Raw genomic sequence first — 18,466 nt, forward strand, 5'->3', positions numbered from 1 at the left:
TAATTCCCTTTAGGTTCTCTTACAACACCCCCGAAAAATGTCCAGAATCTGATTCAGGATACGTTCCCCTCTGAAACTGGTTACTCCACATCTTGGTGGCATGATACAAATCCATTCCAGAAAGGACTCTTCACAGAGATCATCCAGTTGAAACTGACATTAATACTGGTCACCTTCAGTGCCTCAGAGAAGGACTTTGTGAGTTCTTCCCACTGAAAACAGTGATTGCATGGCTTAAAATCCACCAGCCATTTCCCGGAACTACTCTCCCTTCTTTAAGAAAACAATGTGACAGTACACGTGGAACAACTCCTACAGAATACCTACTGAACGCTGGCAGAAGACCTCAGACCTCCCAAAAGGCAAGAAACCCTCCACGTACCTGGGTAGGGCAAAAGAAAAAAGAATAAACAGAGACAAAAGGATAGGGACGGGACCTGCACCAGTGGGAGGGAGCTGTGAAGGAGGAAAGGTTTCCACACGCTAGGAAGCCCCTTTGCGGGCGGCGAGTGCGGGTGGCGCAGGGAGAATGCTGCGGGGCCACGGAGGAGATCACAGTAACAGGGGTGCGGAGGGCAAAGCGCAGAGATTCCCGCACAGAGGATCAGGGCCAACCGGCACTCACCAGCCCGAGAGGCTTGTCTGCTCAACTGCCGGGGCAGACGGGTCTGGGAGTTGAGGCTCCAGCTTTGGTCGGAGCTATGGGAGAGGACTGGGGTTGGCGGCGTGAACACAGCCTGCAGGGGATTAGTGCACCACGGCTACCCGGGAGGGAGTCTGGGGAAAAGTCTGGACTTGCCGAAGAGGCAAGAGGCTTTTTCTTCCCTCTTTGTTTCCTGGTGCGCGAGGAGAGGGGATTAAGAGCACTGCTTAAAGGAGCTCCAGAGACTGTCGCAGGCCACGGCTATCAGCGCGGACCCCAGAGACGGGCAGGAGACGCTAAGGCTGCTGCTGCCGCCACCAAGAAGTCTGTGTGTGCACACAAGTTACGATCCACACCCCGCTTCCGGGGAGCCTGTGCAGCCCGCCACTGCCAGGGTCCCGGGATCCAGGGATCCCCCGGGAGAAGGCACGATGCGTCTCAAGCTGGTGCAACGTCACGCTGGCCTCTGCCGCCGCAGGCTTGCCCCGCACTCCGTACCCCTCCCTCCCCCGCGGCCTGAGTGAGCCAGAGGCCCCGAATCAGCTGCTCCTTTAACCCCGTCCTGTCTGAGCAAAGAACAGACGCCCTCAGGCGACCTACACGCAGCGCGGGGGGGGCCAAACCCAAAGCTGAACCTCGGGAGCTGTGCAAATAAAGAAGAGAAAGGGAAATCTCTCCCTGCAGCCTCAGAAGCAGCGGATTAAAGCTCCACAATCAACTTGATATACCTGCATCTGTGGAATACCTGAAGAGACAACGAATCATCCCAAATTGAGGAGGTGGACTTTGAGAGCAAGATTTATGATTTTTCCCCTTTTCCTCTTTTTGTGAGTGTGTATGTGTATGCTTCTGTGTGAGATTTTGTCTGTATAGCTTTGCTTCCACCATTTGTCCTAGGGTTCTAGCCTTCCTTTTTATTTTTTTTAATTTTTTCTCTTAATAATTATTTTTTATTTTAATAGCTTTTATTTTACTTTATCTTCTTCCTTTCTTTCTTCCTTCCTTCCTTCCTTTCTTTCTTTCTACTTCTACTAATTCTTTCTTTCTACGTTCTCTCCATTTTATTCTGAGCCATGTGGATGAAAGGCTCTTGGTGCTGCAGTCAGGAGTCAGTGCTGTGCCTCTGAGGTGGGAGAGCCAACTTCAGGACACTGGTCCACAAGAGACCTCCCAGCTCCACATAATATCAAACGGTGAAAATCTCCCAGAGATCTCCATCTCAACACCAGCACCCAGCTTCACTCAACGACCAGCAAGCTACAGTGCTGGACATCCTATGCCAAACAACTAGCAAGACAGGAACACAACCCCACACATTAGCCGAGAGGCTGCCTAAAATCATAATAAGTCCACAGACACCCCAAAACACACCACCAGAAGTGGACCTGCCCACCAGAAAGACAAGATCCAGCCTCACCCACTAGAACACAGGCACTAGGCCCCTCCACCAGGAAGCCTACACAACCCACTGAACCAACCTTAGCCACTGGGGACAGACACCAAAAACAACGGGAACTACGAACCTGCAGCCGGCAAAAAGGAGACCCCAAACACAGTAAGATAAGCAAAATGAGAAGACAGAAAAACACACAGCAGATGAAGGAGCAAGATAAAAACCCACCAGACCTAACGAAGAGGAAATAGGCAGTCGACCTGAAAAAGAATTCAGAATAATGATAGTAAAGATCCAAAATCTTGGAAATAGAACAAAGAAAATGCAAGAAACATTTAACAAGGACCTAGAAGAACTAAAGATGAAACAAGAAATGATGAACAACACAATAAATGAAATTAAAAATACTCTAGATGGGATCAATAGCAGAATAACTGAGGCAGAAGAACGGATAAGTGACCTGGAAGATAAAATAGTGGAAATAACTACTGCAGAGCAGAATAAAGAAAAAAGAATGAAAAGAACTGAGGACAGTCTCAGGGACCTCTGGGAAAACATTAAACGCACCAACATTAGAATTATAGGGGTTCCAGAAGAAGAAGAGAAACAGAAAGGGACTGAGAAAATATTTGAAAGATTATAGTTGTAAACTTCCCTAATATGGGAAAGGAAATAGTTAATCCAGTCCAGGAAGCACAGAGAGTCCCATACAGGATAAATCCAAGGAGAAATATGCCAAGACACATATTAATCAAACTGTCAAAAATTAAATACAAAGAAAACATATTAAAAGCAGCAAGGGAAAAACAACAAATAACACACAAGGGAATCCCCATAAGGTTAACAGCTGATCTTTCAGCAGAAACTCTCCAAGCCAGAAGGGACTGGCAGGACATATTTAAAGTGATGAAGGAGAAAAACCTGCAACCAAGATTACTCTACCCAGCAACGATCTCATTCAGATTTGAGGGAGAAATTAAAACCTTTACAGACAAGCAAAACCTGAGAGTTCAGCACCACCAAACCAGCTTTACAACAACTGCTAAAAGAACTTCTCTAGGCAAGAAACACAAGAGAAGGAAAAGACCTGCAATAACAAACCCAAAACAATTAAGAAAATGGGAATAGGAACATACATATCGATAATTACCTTAAATGTAAATGGACTAAATGCTCCCACCAAGAGACACAGATTGGCCGAATGGATACAAAAACAAGAACCATATATTTGCTGTCTACAAGAGACCCACTTCAGACCTAGAGACACATACAGACTGAAAGTAAGGGGATGAAAAAGATATTTCATGCAAATGGAAGCCAAAAGGAAGCTGGAGTAGCAATTCTCATATCAGAGAAAATAGACTTTAAAATAAAGACTATTAGAAGAGACAAAGAAGGACACGACATAATGATCAAGGGATCGATCCAAGAAGAAGATATAACAATTGTAAATATTTATGCACCCAACATAGGAGCACCTCAATACATAAGGCAAATACTAACAGCCATAAAAGGGGAAATCACAGTAACACATTCATAGTAGGGGACTTTAACACCCCACTTTCACCAATGGACAGATCATCCAAAATGAAAATAAATAAGGAAACACAAGCTTTAAATGATACATTAAACAAGATGGACTTGATATTTATAGGACATTCCATCAAAAAACAACAAAATACACATTTTTCTCAAGTGCTCATGGAACATTCTCCAGGATAGATCATATCTTGGGTCACAAATCTAGCCTTGGTAAATTTAAGAAAATTGAAATTGTTTCAAGTACCTTTTCCAAACACAATGCTATGAGACTAGATATCAATTACAGGAAAAGATCTGTAAAAAATACAAACACGTGGAGGCTAAACAATACACTACTTAATAACGAAGTGATCACTGAAGAAATCAAAGAGGAAATAAAAAAATACCTAGAAACAAATGACAATGGAGACACGACAACCCAAAATCTATGGGATGCAGCAAAAGCAGTTCTAAGAGGGACGTTTATAGCAATACAATCCTACCTTAAGAAACAGGAAACATCTCGAATAAACAACCTAACCTTGCACCTAAAGCAAATAGAGAAAGAAGAACAAAAAAGACCCAAAGCTAGCAGAAGGAAAGAAATCATAAAGATCAGATCAGAAATAAATGAAAAAGAAATGAAGGAAACGATAGCAATGATCAATAAAACTAAAAGCTGGTTCTTTGAGAAGATAAACAAAATTGATAAACCATTAGCCAGCTCATCAAGAAATCAAGGGAGAAGACTCAAATCAATAGAATTAGAAATGAAAAAGGAGAAGTAACAACTGACACTGCAGAAATAAAAAAGATCATGATGATTACTACAAGCAAGTCTATGCCAATAAAATGGACAACCTGGAAGAAATGGACAAATTCTCAGAAATGCACAACCTGCCAAGACTGAATCAGGAAGAAATAGAAAATATGAACAGACCAATCACAATCACTTAAATTCAAACTGTGATTAAAAATATTCCAACAAACAAAAGCCCAGAACCAGATGGCTTCACAGGCAAATTCTATCAAACATTTAGAGAAGAGCTAACACCTATCCTTCTCAACCTCTTCCAAAATATAGCAGAGGGAGGAACACTCCTAAACTCATTCTACGAGGCCACCATCACCTTGATACCAAAACCAGACAAGGATGTCACAAAGAAAGAAAACTACAGGCCAATATCACTGATGAACACAGATGCAAAAATCCTCAACAAAATACTAGCAAACAGAATCAAACAGCACATTAAAAGGATCATACACCATGATCAAGTGGGGTTTATTCCAGGAATGCAACGATTCTTCAATATACGCAAAACAATCAATGTGATAAACCATATTAACAAATTGAAGGAGAGAAACCATATGATCATCTCAATAGATGCAGAGAAAGCTTTCGACAAAATTCAACACCGATTTATGATAAAAACCCTGCAGAAAGCAGGCATAGAGGGAATTTTCCTCAACATAATAAAGGCCATATATGACAAACCCACAGCCAACATCATCCTCAATGGTGAAAAACTGAAAGCATTTCCACTAAGATCAGGAACAAGACAAGGTTGCCCACTCTCACCACTCTTATTCAACATAGTTTTGGAAGTTTTAGCCAAAGCAATCAGAGGAGAAAAGGAAATAAAAGGAATCCAAATTGGAAAAGAAAAAGTAAAGCTGTCACTCTTTGCAGATGACATGATACTATACATAGAGGATCCTAAAGATGCTACCAGAAAACTACTAGAGCTAATCAATGAATTTGGTAAAATAGCAGGATACAAAATTAATGCACAGAAATCTCTGGCATTCCTATACACTAATGATGAAAAATCTGAAAGTGAAATCAAGAAAACACTTCTATTTACCATTGCAACAAAAGGAATAAAATATCTAGGAATAAACCTACCTAAGGACACAAAAGACCTGTATGCAGAAAACTATAAGACACTGATGAAAGAAATTAAAGATGATACAAATAGATGGAGAGATATAGCATGTTCTTGGATTGGAAGAATCAACATTGTGAAAATGACTCTACTACCCAAAGCAATCTATAGATTCAATGCAATCCCTATCAAACTACCACAGGTATTTTTCAGAGAACTAGAACAAAAAATTTCACAATTTGTATGGAAACACAAAAGACCCCAAATAGCCAAAGCAATCTTGAGAACGAAAAACGGAGCTGGAGGAATCAGGCTCCCTGACTTCAGACTATACTACAAAGCTACAGTAATCAAGACAGTATGGTACTGGCATAAAAACAGAAAGATAGATCAATGGAACAGGATAGAAAGCCCAGAAATAAACCCACACACATATGGTCACCTTGTCTTTGATAAGGAGGCAGGAATGTACAGTGGAGAGAGGACAACGTCTTCAATAAGTGGTGCTGGGAAAACTGGACAGGTACATGTAAAAGTATGAGATTAGATCACTCTCTAACAGCATACACAAAAATAAGCTCAAAATGGATTAAAGACCTAAATGTAAGGCCAGAAACTATCAAACTCTTAGAGGAAAACATAGGCAGAACACTCTATGACATAAATCACAGCAAGATCCTTTCTGACCCACCTCCCAGAGAAATGGAAATAAAAATAAACAAATGGGACCTGATGGAACTTCAAAGCTTTTGCACAGCAAAGGAAACCATAAAAAAGACCAAAAGACAACCCTCAGAATGGGAGAAAATATTTGCAAATGAAGCAACTGACAAAGGATTAATCTCCAAAATTTATAAGCAGCTCATGCAGCTCAATAACAAGAAAACAAACAACCCTATCCAAAAATGGGCAGAAGACCTAAATAGACATTTCTCCAAAGAAGATATACAGACTGCCAGCAAACACATGAAAGAATGTTCAACTTCATTAATCATTAGAGAAATGCAAATCAAAACTACAATGAGGTATCATCTCACACCAGTCAGAATGGCCATCATCAAAAAATCTAGAAACAATAAATGCTGGAGAGAGTGTGGAGAAAAGGGAACCCTCTTGCACTGTTGGTGGGAATGTAAATTGATACAGCCACTGTGGAGAGCAGTATGGAGGTTCCTTAAAAAACTACAAATGGAACTACCATACGACCCAGCAATCCCACTACTGGGCATATACCCTGAGAAAACCGTAATTCAAAAAGAGTCATGTACCAAAATGTTTATTGCAGCTCTATTTACAATAGCCCGGAGATGGAAACAACCTAAGTGTCCATCATCAGATGAGTGGATAAAGAAGACGTGGCACATATATACAATGGAATATTACTCAGCCATAAAAATAAACGAAATTGAGTTATTTGTAGTGAAGTGGATGGGCATAGAGTCTGTCATACAGAGTGAAGTAAGTCAGAAAGAGAAATAGAAATACCGTATGCTAACACACATATATGAAATCTAAAAATATAAAAAAAAAAATATATATATATATATATATATATATATTCTGAAGAACCTAGGGGTAGGACAGGAATAGAGACGCAGACATAGAGAATGGACTTGAGGACACAGGGAAGGGGAAGGGTAAGCCAGGACGAAGTGAGAGAGTGGCATGGACATATATACAGTGCCAAATGTGGGAAGTAGCCACATAGCAAAGGGAGATCAGCTCGGTGCTTTGTGACCACCTAGAGGGATGAGATAGGGAGGGTGAGAGGGAGATACGGGGATACGTGGGAGGAGATATGGGGATATATGTATATGTATAGCTGATTCACTTTGTTATAAAGCAGAAACTAACACACCATTGTAATAAAGCAGTTATACTCCAATAAAGACGTTAAAAAAAAAAAAAAAAGAAAACAATGCAGGTGCATTCCACACCCTTCCTAAACGGAGACAGATGGACTGGAGGAATCTGTAAAAGTCCCTCTGGTTCTGGAACTGAGTGTGTCGGCTCTAGTTTGCTAATCCCTCTTCTACTAAGTGCGTGTGACAGGATCTGTGGGGTTCATGAAAAGCACAGAGTAAAGACATGGCAGAGAAACATGTGGCTTTGGTTATAAAACAACACACAGCTCCCTGTCACCTTGCATCCCTGGGCAATAGTGCTGGTGCACAGGGGCAGGGATGTCGGGTCCTGCCTCCCTATTCCCCTCGATAATAGGGTTAATATAGGACCCTCATTGGGCCATAGTTTACAGTGAGCAGAGCCCAGGAGGGTACAAATGCTCCCACAGGGGGCACACCCTTTGCCTCTGTTTACTTTGGCACTGGCTCTGTGGACTAAAAGATCTTTGAGAAATTTGCAATATTCAATACCTGCGAGATTCTGAAATTATGTGATTTCCTTTCATGCATCCAGGTTCTGAATTGCAGCCTGAAGAGTGACCGTCATTGGCCAGGGAGATCTCGCTTTTGTTTGATTCCTGGTGCCACTTGCTGTCACAGATTCCACCTTGAAAAGGAGGACCTGGGATAAAGATTTGGAACTCTTAAGGAGAGTCGTGTTCACAAATCTTTGGGAGGGACCACGGCAGGAGGCCTATTTGGTCTTTTTCTTTCCTTTCTTAAAAGCGATATGAGCATCAAACTATTTACAGCCTTAAGTAGACCTGCAGTTCAGGACACTGAAGCATACATAATACAGTCCTCTCAACTGAACAGTGCATAAGCAGGCACTCTGTAGATTTCTTCACACAGGATTCGTGTGACTGTAATTAAGAGGATTGGCACAGTTGGCTCCCTGAAAAAAGGCTTAACTCAGGTTACCACTTTAATATGAATAACATTTTTCTAATTAAAAAAAGAGAGAGGAACAATGATTTCTTAATGTACTTTCTGTGCTTATGGTCCACCTTGTCACACTGCACCTAACCTTACATCTTGGAGTCTATTCTCATGTGCGTATTCAGATCATATATCAATATATTAAATATGCAAATCCCTGCCCCCTTATGGTCCTAGTGTTGCCGAGATGTGCAGAGCATTGTGGATGGATTGCAGCCTGTTTTCTTTTGCTGATGGCTACTTTGACACGCTCAATACTTGTGCTTTGGAGCTTTTAAGATTCGACTTATAGAACCTTGTACTTCGGATATGCATTATCCTCTGAAAAGGAAAACATATAACCTTTAGGGAAAAAATGTGGACTCTGGGAGTCCTCGTTTAAGCTTCCTGAAAAGCACTACCTCAGGGGCTGACAATCATGTGCCTTCCACAGACCATTTCCTCTGCTGCTGAAAGAAAATGCGTAATTACCAGAGAAAATGTCACTTTGCATGATGTACAGGTGATGTGGGAAATGAGGCACAACCACAAAAAGCAACAAACATTCCCAAATACGCCTGCCTTATCTGTGCTTCCTTAAGAGCCAAATGCCCTTTTGGGGAACAGACCTGTCCCTAGTAGCATTTTCGATGACTCCCAGCCCTTCTTACATTTCCTTGTCAATTAAAAATGATAAATTAAGCTTCTTGCAGGGCAGACAATCAGCCAGCCAGTGTGAACCATATGAAGACCCAAGATTTTGGATGAATCAGAATCAGCCTGAAAAATTCATCTGGTGACTCCGGGAACTGACCGTCAGCCAGAGGAACATCTGAGATGTCGCATGCGGCACCCAGGCATTCTGACGAGCCACTGGCATTAAGAAAGTTGCAGTGACATTTCCCCGCAGCCTATGCTTCCTTCCTGGCTCCTGGTAAGAATGGCCAAGTACATCCACATCTGTCTACCCACCGCCCAGACAAATCCAGCACCAAATTCAAGACAGATGTTTGTCCTTTGCAGCTTTTATTTTTAGAGGCACGTTGTGCAGAAGTAATGTCCATTGGACTGGTTATTTATTTTGCTTTCTGCTTCAGGGATGTTGATAAAGAGTGAGGATCTAAATCATTGCTTCCCCTCAACCCACTCACAGAAGGTGTCCTGGTGCATTTTATGTCCTGAGGGCAAATGAAAATTATGTGTTGTGTGTGGCAATTATTTTCTATGTTGCTGCTCCCTTCCCGGCATATAGATGTGTCAAGAGGGTGACTGTTTATCAGCTGGCAGGGGGAGGGGTGGGTGTGAGGGCAGATGAGGACAGAGGCAGGAAATTCCCAGTTCTTCCATCTCTAATTCCTTTCAAACACATACTCTGCTTTTATATGAAGTAAAGCTCTCTGCATAGTCAAATTGGTCTGCCTTTCTCAGATATTTTCCTAAGTAGAACTTCCACTAAGATGGGCTTAACTAACGATGGAAAGAATGTAATCCATCTGTGGAAAACCCTTAATCTTCATGGAAAAAAAAAAAAGAAATCAGACAGAGGCGCTTTGTAAATTTCGTTTACCTCTGCTCCACTTCCTATCCATTCACAAAATAATGATTGCATGTGCAGAAGGGAGAGAAACCAACTGACGTTTTCTGCAAAAGGCATCTTTCACTGTTGTTGCCTGTAAATGATGGATAGTGAGGTCATGGAAAAATGGGGCTGCCTTTTAGTAAGCTTTTTAGTTGATGGAGACAGTTATATGAATGGTAATGTTGACAATGAAAGTAACAATCAAAGCTTTTTTTTTTTTTTTCCTTGCCGTACGCAGGCCTCTTACTGCTGTGGCCTCTCGCGTTGCGGAGCACAGGCTCTGGACGCGCAGGCTCAGCGGCCATGGCTCACGGGCCCAGCCGCTCTGCGGCATGTGGGATCTTCCCGGACCAGGGCACGAACCCGTGTCCCCTGCATCAGCAGGCGGACTCTCAACCACTGTGCCACCAGGAAAGCCCGAATCAAAGCTTTCTGAGTTCTTACCACATACAAGACTCATTGGTAAAGTGCTGTATATGCCTCTGGCCGTCCAGGTGGTCCAACAACCATACAAGGCACTTACTATTCCTGTCTTATCACGTCTAAAACAGAACTCTGGATTCCACCTCCCCAGATCTACTCTTCACCAGGGCTTCCTCTTCTCAGTAAATGGTATCAGCAGCTACTGAGCTGCTCTGGCCACAGACCTGGAAATGAGCCATCTTTGGTTAATCTCTTTCCCTTTGCCCTCCCACATCTAATTTGACAGCAGATTCTGCCAAACGTGACAGCACCGTTTCCTAACGTGGTGTCTTTGATAGGATCTCTGCTTACTGCTCAGACCTCACCCTCCCATCCCTCTTCTCCTGGCTCAGTTCCCAGGGACACTGGCCTTTCCATTCCTTAAATGCATCACACTTGTTGGAAATGTGCTTTTAATATCTCTCTTTAATAGATCTCCAGTCTTTCCATTTGTTTAAAGTCCATTGCCATAACCTCAGGCTAAACATCACCATCTTCAGCTGAGAATATGGAAACAGTCTCCTGACTGGTTCCATGCTTTCGCTCTCGCCCCCTTAGGAAGACTCAACAGTAAGAGTGAATTGGGAAACTAGTCAAGTCACCTCACTGCTTCAATCTCCCAGGGCTTTGTATTGCTCCTAGAAGAAATCCCTGTGTCTTAACTTGTCTGCTTGACCTACTGCTGCCTGCCTCTCCCACCCCGACGCCCTGTCACTGACTCCCCCACCCTCCAAATCCCACATATACTGGCCTGTTTTCTCTACCTTGAACAAGCCCCACTCATTTCTGCTTCAGAGCTTTGAACTTGCTGCTTCTTCCTCTGAGAAACACTTCCCCTATCTTCACATGATTGGCTCCACATCGTGGTCGTAATTTTACACTTGCAAGTGAAAAATAAATAATAATCAAAGGGGAATCGTGTAGTCATATTTCCTTCAAAATAGGGAGAAGGTTGAGAGACAGATTTTGGAGGAGTTTGGATGACAAAGCAGCAGATCTTAAAGAAGGGGACTTTGGGTTTTTCGTACAGGAGTTGGGCTGAGTCTGAGTGTACACACACCTCTTGAGAAGAGATGATGTGCATCTTTCTATGGTTTGGTCATAACCATCATAAACAAGTCAAATACTTATGCATTCATTTTGCCTCACCTACTCTGACTGATGCCAACACTGCATGGATGAAAACTCTGGAGGGTGCAGAACGGGCAAGTGTGTAGAAAAAATGAATTACTCCTACAGTTAAGAAAAATTTGGCTTAGAAATGAATTAAGCCCTGCCTAAGGTTAAAATTAACCAGTAGAGTTAAACCCAGAACTGTCTACCTCTCCTCCAATAATGTGCTGGTCCATGGTGTTCTCACACATCATTCTTATTCTGTTGAATTTCATCTGAATCACATAATCTAACACAAGATTATATACTCTTCCCTAATGTTTCACATGTATATATTTTGCCTTATCAACACATTTGTAAGTTCCTAGAATCTGAAGACCAGTCTTTCATAGTACTTGGTACATAGAAGTCTGTTCATATACGTTTGTTATTTAGATAACTATATTTCTCTTGTATCCCTAGAGATATTTGGCCATGTTGTTATTAAATCCTTGTTGAAGTTATCAGTAGCTATGCACCTATTCTGTATGCAAAAGAGATACTATATAAAATAGAATTCTTAGGTAATAAAGTTCAGTGTAAACAGAATGAATTTTGAGTTTCTCTGAATGAACTTACATATATGCATACACACATACATTCATCCACTCTATTCTTAAATCCTTCACAAGGGGGTTTCTTAATGGAATCATGATAAGTCATCATTCATATTACCACAGTCTAAAAATATAATGGAATATCAGAATCACAGTGAGAGAAAGAAAAAGCAAATGTCATTCCTCAAACTCAATCAGTCTTCTTGGACTCAGGTCCCTAGGTTATCTCAGATAACTGCTTATCTCAAGTAATTCATGCTAAGAAGCTTTTAGTAGTTATACCCAGTGTGTCTGAGACACCCCCTCTGTCACTGGGTGACTGGGCAATGGATTACACAATCAATGCATTACTTTAACCAGGTGGTCATTTACTCATTTGCTAACTAATCATTCAATATTTATGACAATCACATAGGCCTGGCCTGGCCTGACCATGAAAAGCTGATAAATGGACAAACATGAAAATTCTTAGGCCCTAATGTACAAGTACAGACAAAGTTTGACCCAGTACTGTCACGGCAAGCATTTTGAGGCTAGGGCCCTGGCTATTAAGCTAGATGTTACTTAGTTGAGCTGTAAAATTATTTGCTTATATAGTGGAAAAAGATATTTCTGGGTGCTGACATGGCTGTGGACATAAAAAAAAATTACAGTTCTCCATTTCTCTGACATGACAGATGTCTTACTTTGTGTGGTCTTCCAGTACCACCAAAAATTGGGCATATCTCTGTAAGATACAAAGAGAAGCAATGGGAGCTACATTCACTCCCAGTGTCCTTGTCTTATTTATAACCTTTGCATTGTTCATTAGCTGCTTTGGGAGTAAAACAAAGAAAAAGTAACCTTGAACCAAATCCACATTATTATTCTCTCCCATCCTCTAATATGAAACAGTCATCTTAGTCTGACTTATTGCAACTATTCTATGTGCTGAGAATTCAAAGACAATTAAGCTGGAATCCCTTTCCTTGACAAATCTTCAGGTATAGACATATTAACACACACACATTCATTCACACATAGGCAAATGCATATAAGGTGCCGTGCGAGTGCTGGGGAGGGAACAACTTATTCTGTCAGGGTTGGGGGAAGTGGAGGTTGGAAAGAAGAAAGAAAGGACATTTGAGAACTCTCTTTGAACTGGGTCTTGAAGATTGATAAGCAGTTCTCTTTAGACTCACCAAGAATGAATGACACCCCAGGCGAAGGAAACAGGATGTTGGAAAACAGAGCGGAACGGGCTAGAACATGTAGATGCAGTTGCAGCCTAGGATTGATGGAGTCCCTCAGAGAGGATGAAGACAGCGGTTAGAATTCATAGGAAAGAATTCTTGCAAACACTAACATTCAGGGAGATGAGAGCCCTGAAAAAGACTGAAAAGGAGCCTTGAGCATGTATGTGGAGAACCAGGAGGAATGAAATTGAAGGAGCCCAGGCAGGAGATGCTAGGTGGAAGGTACCTCGTGGAGTTGGCAGGTAGGTGATGGCTGGTTTGCCTCACGGGGTGGCAAGGCGTGGAGTTGTGAGGGCAGAAAGCAGATGATGTTATTTCAAGAATAACTGGGAGCAGAGAAACCGGAGACGACGATGCAGGCTGCTCATGTGGAAGGCTGCTCTTGTGGGAAGCCCGACATGTAGAGAGGGCAAGATGGTACCTAGGGGGATGCATTCAACAGATACGGTTTGCATTTAAAGAATGCCTGCAAAGAATGAGTAGGGAGATAGATGTGAATGACAAACTTAAGAAGTTGGTTGCTGGAGGAATTAAAGGGAAGTGCTTAACGCTGATGGAGGAATGAGGTTGGCTGAGACAGGAGCTAGTCTCCAAGATAGAAGTGAAGGACATAAACACAAGTGAGGATGGAAATGAAGAAAAATGAGGATCCTGGCCTGCAGGCAACTATTTTATATGAGAAGTAGGAGGCAATGTTTATTGCTTCAAATTATATGATAAAAGGATTATCTTAAATATTCCAGGCATTGGAAACAAATGGAGAGAAAGACTTCTGGAAGAAGAGGACCACTGAAACAAGGCCGTAAGTTTGGCCCTGGAGATGAACACATTTGTCCCTGTAGGCGGAGGAGGGAGAATGACTAAACGGATCATCTCTCTCACCAAATGAACCTCTACTTTCCAGGGAAGAAAAGCAGGGAGCTGCTCTGATTCTGCCAACTGAACGAATGTTTCTCCATGAACATGAGTACTTTTGGTGCCTTTATTCAGGAAGCTTTTACATTTGAATAATTCAAAATACTTCATAAAATACTTGTTTTTTAATATGGCATCGCAGTAGTTATAATCAAAGAAAAAACTTATTTAAGACAGAGCTATGAATAAAAGTTATTTACAAACCTATTCAAAGAGGCAAACTATAATGGAAAACATACAAAGGCTTATTTTTACCTTTGAAGCAAAACTTTGGCAGATTGTATTTTGGATTCTACATATTTCACTTACGGTTACAACCGATATTCATGAAATGCACTGACAGGAGTCTAACACCAACTTTAAAAAGATGAAGTATCTCTTCCTTAATTAATGTCTACAAAGAGATTTAATGATGAAAAGTGCCATTAAGTGCCAAGTACTATTAATTATTTTCTGCTGCAAGAGGCATAGAGTCCTCCTTATATACTGTTTTAAATATTATAAAATATTTACAAAATAAGTTTTAAAAAATAGCAAACAAGCCAAATAAAAAGGCATTTTCCTTTTGAGGTGAAACTTAAGATCAAAACCCAAAGAAAAACTCATTTGCATCCTACATGAGTAGGCGTCAATGAATGCTCCAAAGATACCTGGCTCTTTGCTTATTCTTTTTCCATATTCCATGTACCTCTGCTGTCTGCATAAACTGAAGTTACTACTTGAAATTTTGGCACAAATGTTAATTTTTTAAAACTGTTTTTAAACTATTTTTATTGAGGTATAATTTACAATGTTTTGTTAGTTTCAGGTGTACAGCAAAGTGATTCAGTCATATATATATGACTTTATATATATATATTATTTTTCAGATTCTTTTCCATTATAGGTTATTACAAGATATTGAATATAGTTCCCTGTGCTATACAGTAGGTCCTTGTTTTTTATAATCTATTTTATATATAGTAGTATGTATATGTTAATCCCAAACTCCTAATTTATGCCTCCCCCCCTTTCCTCTTTGGTAATGCTAAATTTGTTTTCTATGTCTGTGAGTCTATTTCTGTTTTGCAGATAAGTTCATTTGTATCAGTTTTTTAGATTCCACATATAAGTGACATCATATATTTCTCTTTCTGTCTGACTTACTTCACTTAGCATGGTAATCTCTAGGTCCATCCATGCTGCTGCAAATGGCATTATTTCATTCTTTGTTATGGCTGAGTAATATTCCATTGTGTGTGTGTGTGTGTGTGTGTGTGTGTGTGTGTGTGTGTGTGTGTGTACCACATCTTTGTTCCTCTGTCGATGGATACTTAGGTTGCTTCCATGTCCTGGCTATTGTAAATAGTGCTGCTATGGACATTGGGGTGCATGTATCTTTTTGAATTTTCTCTGGATATATGCCTAGGAGTGGGATTGTAGGATCATATCGTAGCTCTAGTTTTAGTTTCTTAAGGAACCTCCATACTGTTCTCCATAGTGAACAAATGTTAATTTTATCTGATGGCAAACACAGGCCGGGATCCCCCATTTGCCATCTCTGTCCAGCTGCCTACTTTGGGACTATCCCCTGAGGACTCAGACTCTGAAGCAGCTTCTAAAATTCCCTGGTTTAAGGGGAGGAAAAACTCTGAACTCTCTGTAATCTCTGGGTCTGGTCTCTGTAGGAGTCAGTCCTCAGTCCAGACCCAAGTTGGCGCAAAACTAATAAGTAAATTCACTTATTAAATTGAACAGTAACTTGGTGTCATGCATTGTGCCAGTTCCTGTTCTCAAATTATGCATTGTCTACTAGAGAACTTTATCTCCCTAATCACTACTGTCTAAGTCTGTTCTGGCTGCTATAACAAAATACCACAGACTGGGTGATTGAAATAACAGACCTTTACTTCTCACAGTTCTGGAGGCTGGAAGGTCCAAATTCAAGGTGCCGGCAGGTACAGTGTCTGGTGAACACCTGCTTCCTGGTTCTCATGTGTCTGTGTTCTCGCCCAGAGGAAGAGGCAAAGGTGCTTTCTAGGGTCTCTTTTATAAGAGCACTAATCCCCATCATGAAGGCTCTGCTCCTATAACCTAATCACCCCCAAAGGCCCCACCTCCAAATATCATTACACTGGGGATTAGGTTTGAACACATGCATTTGGGGGGACACAAACAGTCTACAGCAACTATTTTATAATAGGCTCTGCCTTATATTTTCGAGAGAGAGAGAGAGCCAAAGTAGGGAAGGTTAGCTGGCAGGAGAAAATGTTAAACTTTTCATTTTTTAATGTTTTCTCTGAAGGCCCACCGCTCTCACCATTTATGGAACTGCCTTGGCTGCTCAAGGGACCAGATGTTCCCTGGGGTTGCAACCCACTGCTCCTGCATTTAGCCTCCTGGCTGGCTGGTTGCTTGCTTGGATTCAGCCCAGTACAGATGGCACCACCACTAAATCAGAGAAGGATGACACACGGTTTCCTGATCCTCCTTCAAGTTGCTACTTTGCTTGTAAGAGCTCATTTCCTGGGAGTCCAAATAATTAAGTTTCACCTGTGCCATGTATTCCATAATTACATTATTTTGTTAATTATGCTTGATGACAAAGTTATCAAAATTCAACCTGATCAAAACCAAAATAAAATCTGGAAGCAAATGTCTCTTGCTGTATCATCACTGTCAATTATAAATAGGACACTTTGCACATTTCCTGGAGGGGAGACAACTCTCCTCACTCTACACTTATTCTTGCATATCCCATCACTTGAGGATGACCAAACCCACTAGGGAATTTTTTAATGTAGGAAATGGCAGTGTTTGCTTCAAATGATAAGTCCTAAGAATTGGCTTTACATACAAACAGCATGGGGAGTATGATTTGAACAATGTGATGTAAGAGGCATGGGGCACTACCCCATGTCTCACTGCTAATTCACCTTCCCCAGTGTCTGATATTCCACCATTGGACATTCTTCTTTGTGTCCCCTCTCGTCAGTGAAGTCTAGATGAAATTGCCTGTTCAAGTAATTATCACAAGGGTGATGGGAGTTCATTACCACTTTTTCCTCCAGATACTCCTAGGCCCCTAACTCCCAATGGAAGGTGTGATATTGAGGAGAAAAGAAATAACACCAATGTGAGTTAAGAGGTAAGTCACTCCTAACTTACAGAGGCTGACTTTACCTGCTTTATAGCTCAGAGGAGGGTTGGCTTTTAGCTGGGATGCTGTCTGGGTACCAGGGATCTTGCCCATTGGAGGGAGCCCCTTCTCAATGTCTGATTGCTATTTTTGTGCTCCTAGGTCGAGGTGTTCCTGGACTTGGAACACAGGGGTGTGGTCCCCTGCAAAATATTGCTGTTCTCAAGCTGCCTGCATATGAGATTACATATTACGATGGGGAGGTTTTTGCTTATCATCTTTTAAAGCATCAAGCATTAAAGATGCTTACTCCATCAGAACAAGTGAGCCATTGAGTGTCTTACCCCTGTGGCTCACTATGGGATCCAACCTGGATACTTCATTACCTTCTAAGCAGATATATTGAAGTGAGATGTTTATCACCCTAGGTTTCTCCCTGTTGTACATGTCCATGTTCACTCTCTGTGCTGGAACTGTCTTCCTAAAGATCATAAGGGGACAGTTTTTCCCTCTAACACTCACAAATTTGTGGGATTTCTAATCTACATGGCTTTTTGACACATATTTAGCTTAAAGGCAGGTAAAACAAATTTAAAACAACAACAACAACAAAAACCTTGCACCACCAGAGAAGAAAGGAAAAGGGATTAAAATATAAGCAGATGATTTGCAGCATAGGAAGAAGAGTGGAATTTCTTTTGGTGCTGATGGACTATGTAATGCAGTATTTCTTTGAATGTCCTTTTCTATGGATCGAAGCAATTGCTCATTTGTACTGAGGAAAGGTGCTTCAGATTAATTTTGGAAACCTCAATACCTCACTATGCTGAATTTTAATTATTTCACTTCCTGCTTGGTATATTAATGTCGTGATTACCCTTGAAATTGTATTACCGATGATGATTTATGCAAAGCCCAGCCAGCTCCACAGCTCTGTTGGTTTCAATTAAAACCAGCCACAGAGGAAGTGGGCTGTCGCCGTGCGGGCTGTGGACTGTCATTACTCTCACGAGCAGGTACAATCTGTTTACTTAAAGCATTACCTTTGTTTATCCTTCTGGAACCATCTCTTCCATGGCACGACTAACCACTGAGAAAGGAAATTGTAGCGATTTGGTCTGCTGACCTTGGATCCAAACTGAAACTATCCAGGAAAATGTATTTTATCTCTGCTTCTCTGCTG

General features: G+C 41.4%; 1 long non-coding RNA gene across 1 annotated transcript; it reads left to right on the forward strand.

Moving 5' to 3' along the window:
- The first annotated feature begins 8,614 nt into the window (after positions 1-8,614).
- On the forward strand, positions 8,615-16,788 carry LOC114888338. Its single transcript, XR_003791763.1, has 3 exons — positions 8,615-9,199; positions 13,994-14,052; positions 16,450-16,788. It is a non-coding gene; the product is annotated as an uncharacterized LOC114888338 (long non-coding RNA).
- Positions 16,789-18,466: the final 1,678 nt, after the last annotated feature.

The sequence above is a fragment of the Monodon monoceros genome, unplaced genomic scaffold (genome assembly GCF_005190385.1).
Source record: "Monodon monoceros isolate NGI ecotype Baffin Bay Population unplaced genomic scaffold, NGI_Narwhal_1 Super_Scaffold_8, whole genome shotgun sequence".
NCBI lineage: Eukaryota > Metazoa > Chordata > Mammalia > Artiodactyla > Monodontidae > Monodon > Monodon monoceros.